This window comes from Tupaia chinensis, unplaced genomic scaffold (assembly GCF_000334495.1).
Source record: "Tupaia chinensis unplaced genomic scaffold, TupChi_1.0 Scaffold000534_1, whole genome shotgun sequence".
Lineage (NCBI taxonomy): Eukaryota > Metazoa > Chordata > Mammalia > Scandentia > Tupaiidae > Tupaia > Tupaia belangeri.
The window spans coordinates 43,608-50,377 of record NW_006160047.1 but is presented as its reverse complement, the minus strand read 5'-3'; the positions used below and the strand labels follow the sequence as shown (position 1 = coordinate 50,377).

Sequence of the window (6,770 nt, the reverse complement as noted above, 5' to 3'; positions counted from 1 at the left end):
TTTGATTCATCTTAATGTAAATGTAATTTCAATTCGTAGTATCCAATATGAGAAACTATAAATCACAGACATATTCAGCCCAAGCATACCGAATTATAAGGTAAGCTTTAATTTTAAATAGGAATGTTAAATTCATCCTCTCTGTGGAGTTCATGTAGGAGCTTTAGGCTGATGTTTGAGTGTTGGCATTAATCCAGGAACAAAAAGGTAAAACAAAAAGTTCATGAAGTGGAATCTACATTGCACTGCATTTGCTGCTTTGTAATTGTAAACCATAGTAATGCATGTGCCTATGTGTGACTACTAAATTTTATTTTTCTCAAATGATGAGTTAGAAGAAATATCTATGGAAGGCGGTTAACTCTTTCAACAGAGGCAGGCTATCAAGGCAGCCAGTCGAAAGAAAGCATTTGGCCTGAGGCCTAGTGCTATTGGTAAACCACAATTTCTTGCACTACCACTATAATTTAAATTAAGTAGAAGCCAGGCTTATAAACTCACATTATGACCCAAAGTTTATGGTCCTTTTATATCTCCTGGGTTCTGATCACAATGAAACTTTCTCTGTCTGAAGCAATTTAATACAAACATTCCTTTGGTAGACTATAAAACGTGAATTTTCAGTCAACCTTTTATAGGTATGTTGGGTGCATATTGTGTGCCCAGTTGGAAAAGGGGAGAAAAAAATAAAAATGGCATTGTAAGCATCAAAACGTATGTGTTGTGTGTGCTCCTTACAAAATAGATTTGTACATGAAAAAAATACTGCGTTCTTTAGACCCTTTTTTGTTTGGTTTGCAGAAGGCATAAGAACAAAATTCCAGTTGAACATCTTAGTTTATTAAGAAATAAAACTCAAAAATTAGAAATTTATAGCTGTTAGAGTCATCTTACATATTTTCTCTCCTTTGTAGTCCCAACAAAACTGTTTCTCTTTGCAAGCTGGGAATCTCTCCTCTGCTTGTGGGTCCTAAGTTTAAGTGATAAACTCTGAACAGTAGGTTGAATGAATAACAAGAAAATATCTGTTTCACCTCATAATTTTATTATAATAGGTAAAGTAAAAATAATGCCAGATGTTCTAAGAGAATTGTACTCTTAAAAAAAAAACTGGGAAATAAGTCATTAAAATGTGGTGGTGACAGGTGCAAGATTTGAGCACAGAATTTGGCTTGAAAGAAATATATGAGTTCCATATTTACAATGTGAGTACTCAGAAATATGCATTAATGATGAAACCCTTAGAAATCCAAGACACTTAATGGAAGAGTTATTTGGTTTTGGGGTGTTCATGTAATAACACCACCATCAGTTGAAACCTTCCAATTGACATGTTTCAGATGATTTTTAATACTACAGAGAGAAAGAAATTGCCAGCCGGTACACTTTTCTTTTACCAGTTCTTTCCCACGGTTTTCAAAGATCAGAATCTATCGAGACAGATTGTTTTTATGTGTGATAAAGTTAATGGGCTGCTCTAAATCTAAAATTGGGATGCAAAGGCAACAATTATGCTGAGGGAGCATCTATTTGAATCTTAATCTTCAAAATATTTTAGTAGTCAGGAGTCAGTTACTCCAGAAAGAATGTTAAAACGTGAGACATTGGGCCAGCCTTGTAGTGCATTTAAGCCCTGGTCATAAAGAGCTAGATGCCACATTCCTTACCAAGTTCAAATCATGGCCCTGAGAACTTAAGAAACATGCCAGGCTCATGTGCATGCATGCCCCAAATCCAGAGAGAATGGAGGACAAAAGATTGGAGTGTGACCCTATTTCACTGAGATTTCTTTTTCTCTTTCTCACCCTCCTTCTCCCCCTTTCTTCCTCTCCATACCCTCCTCCCTCACCTACGCCCTTTCTGTCTGGCTAGGGTACATACCCCTCTGGCAATAAAAAATAATAACCAAAAATAATATAATAGACTTTTATCTACCACAAGACAAGAAATGGTAACTAAGGTGATAAAAAGTATTACTTTGGTTATTCTAATAAATTTACAATGTATATGGTGTGTACTGTATTAAATCATCACATTTTATACCTTAAATTTGGGCGGTTTTATTCATTTATACTTCAATAAATCTAGGAAATGAGATAGTTATTATTGAAGCAAATAAAATTAAGTTTGTGGCATTAGACATAATATAGGTAAGATATTGTATACATAGCCCCCACATGTACACATAATGGAATATTATTCAGCCTTTAAAAAGGAGGAAATTGTGCTATTTTTGGCAATAGGATTGAACCTGGAAAATGTTTTGCTAAATGAAATAAGCCAGAGACAGAAAAACAAAAACTGCATGATCTCACTTATATGTGAAATATTTCAAAGATGAACTCATAAAAACAGTAGTGGTAGTGTCCAAGGAACTGAGAGATGAGGAAATATTGGTTAAAAGGTACAGATTTTCAGTTATAAGGTACATTAGTTCTGGGGATCTAATATGTATCTAATGTACAGTACTGTCAGTATAATTAATACTACGGTATTATATACTTAAAATTGCTAAGAGAGGGCAAGCAGGTGACATGGAGGTTAAGGTGCTGGATCCCCCATGGCTGACTCTGAGTTAGGGTCCTGGACCTGGTAGCTTGAAAGTCATGCTGGCTATGAGCATGCCCAGGAGATTGGAGAAGGGAACATGGCATGTCCATTCCTACCTGGAGGGGGTTTTCTCACTTACTCTCTCTCTGTCTCTGGGGAGCACACATACCCTATAGCAAAAAAGTTGCTAAAAGATATTTCATGCATTTTCACCTCACACACACAGACACACACATACACACATGGTAAATATGAAATGATGGGTATCTTAATTAGCTTGATGGTGTAAATATGATATATGCCTATCAAAACATATTTTACATGTACTTGAATATATAAAACTCATACTTGTCAGTTGTATAACAAGCATTTAATGGTGAAATTTAGGAAACCAAGTAAGCTGGTGAAAAGTTTGTATTAATAACAGATGAACAAGGTGTTTATTGCCCAGGGCAAGAAAAGGATGACATCAGTTTCATTCTGGATCTGGCTTGCTAAACACATTCATATCCTCTTCCATTCTCTTCCATGGTTGCTGCATTGCCACTAATGGCCTTTCACTTTGAGTAGCACAGGACTCGTTCATAACTGCTAGTTTCTATTGAACCTAAACCCAAGGAGATTGAGAAAGGAGATTGATGGAGAGTTTCTTACATATGGACTTTAGTAGACTACTTCCACTGTGGGAATTCTCAGGATGAGATAGAGGTGCCTAACCTTGCTAAATATGCAAGCATCAACTGGGTATTTATAAATTTCAACTGTATCTAAAGAAGATATTTCTCTTAAGTAAAATAACAAAATAAATTTTTAAGTTTCTGGGAGAAAATAAGAAAAACCAGTAGAAATAAATAGAATGAATGGTTCAAAGACTCAGTATTTGATTGTTTTGTTTTAGAATTTTTTTTTCCTTCTGGCAGTAGAGGGAGAGAGAGAGAGTACATGCATGTATCCCCAACAGGATCTTGATCCCACAATCCACTTTTAGCCAGCCCTAGGTTATGGGCACACATGTACCTGGACTACTCAGGGAGTTCTCCAGACTTGAACTGAGAACCATTTTACCACTGGGCCACCATGTGCAGTCTCACCTCAGGTTTAATGAACATTTGTCCACTAGAATTTAAGATCTGTAGTATTATGACCTTAAAAATTTTAATTATTCTCTAAATTTGTTCTGTGATACACTTGAAACCATTTCCTTTATTTACCAGATCTTTCAATTGAGGTATTTTTTCCCACATCCTGTCAATGAAAATTTAGAGGCTGGTAGTTATATATTGAGATGAGTCCTAGCTTTCCAACTGTATCACATATGTACTCTGATTTCCCCTTTAACAAGAAACACTTCAGTTTTCACAGTTTCTTTTACTGAGAAATTATCCAAATGCTACTAAGTCCAAGGTAATTAGCCTTTGCTTCTTCCAGAAAAACAACTGTGATGAAAAATTATAATTTCTCTCATAATGGTACTCTTAGAACTACTTTTCTACAGTGCTCCCAACTGATGCTTAATGTTGTGTTTCATGATGGAAAAACAAGAATTGTTGCAATTCTATAAAATAATTAAGTTGAAAAATATCCACAGCACTCAAAATTGATTTACAAGAAAATGTCTGCTCTTTCCACCTCCACGTTACATCAGAAAGAAATATCTTAGCACTGGAACTCAATTTGGAAGCAAAATGGAAAAGCAAAATAAAATAGAAAAATAAGTCAATAGGCTTTTTTTTTTCCTCCCAGTGTACGTGTTTCCAAAAAGTACCACTTGGGGAACTGTGTAATTTCAGAAGTGTTTTCTAGGGGGAGAGACAGATTCTTATGCCTTCTAGGTTCGTACAGCTACTTTTCGTTTTATGGTTTACTGAAAAGTGGCAGGCATTCAAATTAACAAATGGATATGGGCTAAACATGTAGCACTATTTCCTGAAATTTAGTCAATTTTGTACCAACTAATGCCTCGTATGAGATTGTTACCTTGGAATGGCAGAAATTAGCAAAAGAGCCTCTACTGTAGTAGGTGGGAAATATAAATTGTCTGACAAAATGTCCATCTGAGGACAACGATTTGTCATAGAGTTTTAGGAGGCTGGAACATGAAGCACAAGGTTCAGTATTTGCCCTTATCTCACCCATGCTGGCAGCTAATTGGCCAGTGCCCTATCAAACATTTTAAAGTGGCTGGTTAGATGAAAACTTACCCGGTGTAAGGTAATTTTATTAGTGGGGGCTTTTATGTTCACATAGTCTGTTTTCTTTCATATAATGCAGAAAGGAAGAAGGACATAAAAACAATTGAGATTCCTAGTGAAAGGTGACTATTGTAAGAGGTGGAGTAGATCATAAGATATCTGCTTCCTAGGTATGTTTCCTTTGTTGTATAAGTTGGATTTTTTGGAGTCCATTTTTGGGTTATTAGAAAGGACTCAGTATTTCATATTAAATATTAATGTTTTAGTCTGTCAACAAAATACATATAAATTCTAGAAAATCTAGAGTGAAGGAAAGTATAGCAATGACATAATATTTATAATAGAAATAGTCAGATCTAGCTCATTTTATTTGCAGTATTATGCTGTTAAAAAACTTGAAGGCTGTATCTATATTACTTAGGATCCTTAGGATTTCTTTTTAGACCCACACTATTTTTATTCTGAAGATACACACTCTTACTATTTTGGAATATTCCATTTTTTTCCTCAGTGCACATTAATTTATACACACTCGAATTTCATTTTAACACAATTGGCATGTTTTCTATGTTTCATAACTTTTCAAAATTTTGATATCTTATGAATGTTTCCTTGTGTTATTAAATATTTTAATTGCCTAACTTAAGTGTTTGAATGATGTTCTCTTAACTACAGTAATTTCTTTAATTCCTATTATTTACAGCTTTCCCCTGTGATAAAAAATAGATAATAAATTATGTAATTATATCTTAATTAATAAACATATATATTTTGAGATCAAACTATCCACTGAAAAATATGTATATGCATATTACCTTTTTTAATGGAGTGGAGAAGAGAGAGGCAGAAAGAGTATTTCTTTTTTTTTTTTTTATTGCAGGAACTGCCGAAGTTTTAGTGTTTAATAATTAATAGCACAACTGACCAAGGCCTGAAATGTGAAGATAATATGTTGAAGACACTGGGGGGAGTCACTCTTTAAACTCACTATATAGTATGTGGTTAAGAATGCACACTTATATAAAACCTGTCTATACATAGTGGTTAGCTCAGAAAGTCAGCCGGTCTCCTCTTGGTATTCCAGATTTAGGTGTTAATTATTAGCAACCTTCAACTCTTCTGTGTGGCAGGTGTCTTGTTTTCACCTTCCAGTTCTTCCACGTCAGACTGTGTCATGAGGTGGCGATGTTTTTCTCCAGATCATCAATGCGACTACTCAATATCATCAATTCTTCCAATGATCTGGTCAGACATGGTCTGAAATTTATCTTGCATCTGTTGCAAGAGAGTCTGCATCACAGAGGTCCGGTTCTGCATGGTCTTGGGGTCAGTCTCGGCCATCTCCCCAGTGCCCAGCTTGGCGGTGGTTGCTCAGACCATCACCAACCGAGACAGAGTATTTTTGATGAGATCTCATCATGTCACAGTCCACCTGTCCCAAACTTCCAACTATAGGTGTATACTATCAGGCTTCCCATGTGGCTCCTGACTCCTGTAAAAGTGTCCTATTGTGCCACTGTGTATAGGCCAGCAATATGGTGTTTCGAGACAGAGGCTCGTATTATGATACTCCTGCTTCAGTCTCCCAAGTAGCTAGGAATACCGAGCACATACAACTCCTGGCTTTTTAGAATAGCCCAGGTATCAAACCTTAGCCTCCCATGTGGCCTCTGCCTATGGAGAGCATTAATGCAACTCATATTACCATGGCTGAGCTCGAACCAAGAGAACTCCCTTTTTTAGAGAAATAAACATTTTCTCTAAATTTTAATTATTAGTTCCAATTATGTAGTAAAATGTTGTGTTTCTTTTAAATCTCTATATTTGACCCTTATAATTTTCTGAGCTTTAGCAATGCTTTTTGTTATTAGCCTTGTCAAAGTGATATTTAAGTTGAAGTTTAGGGAAAAAGTGAATTTGATTTCTTTAGCAATTTGTTTTTCTGAATACTGGTGGCAGTGGACAAATGTGAAAAGCAATTATTGGTTGATAAAGTGACTAGTGGGGCTTATTGCCTGTTAATAGTAT

General features: G+C 35.5%; 1 pseudogene; it reads right to left on the bottom strand.

Moving 5' to 3' along the window:
• Positions 1–5,622: 5,622 nt before the first annotated feature.
• On the bottom strand, positions 5,623–6,083 carry LOC102494121 (heat shock factor-binding protein 1 pseudogene; annotated as a pseudogene).
• Positions 6,084–6,770: the final 687 nt, after the last annotated feature.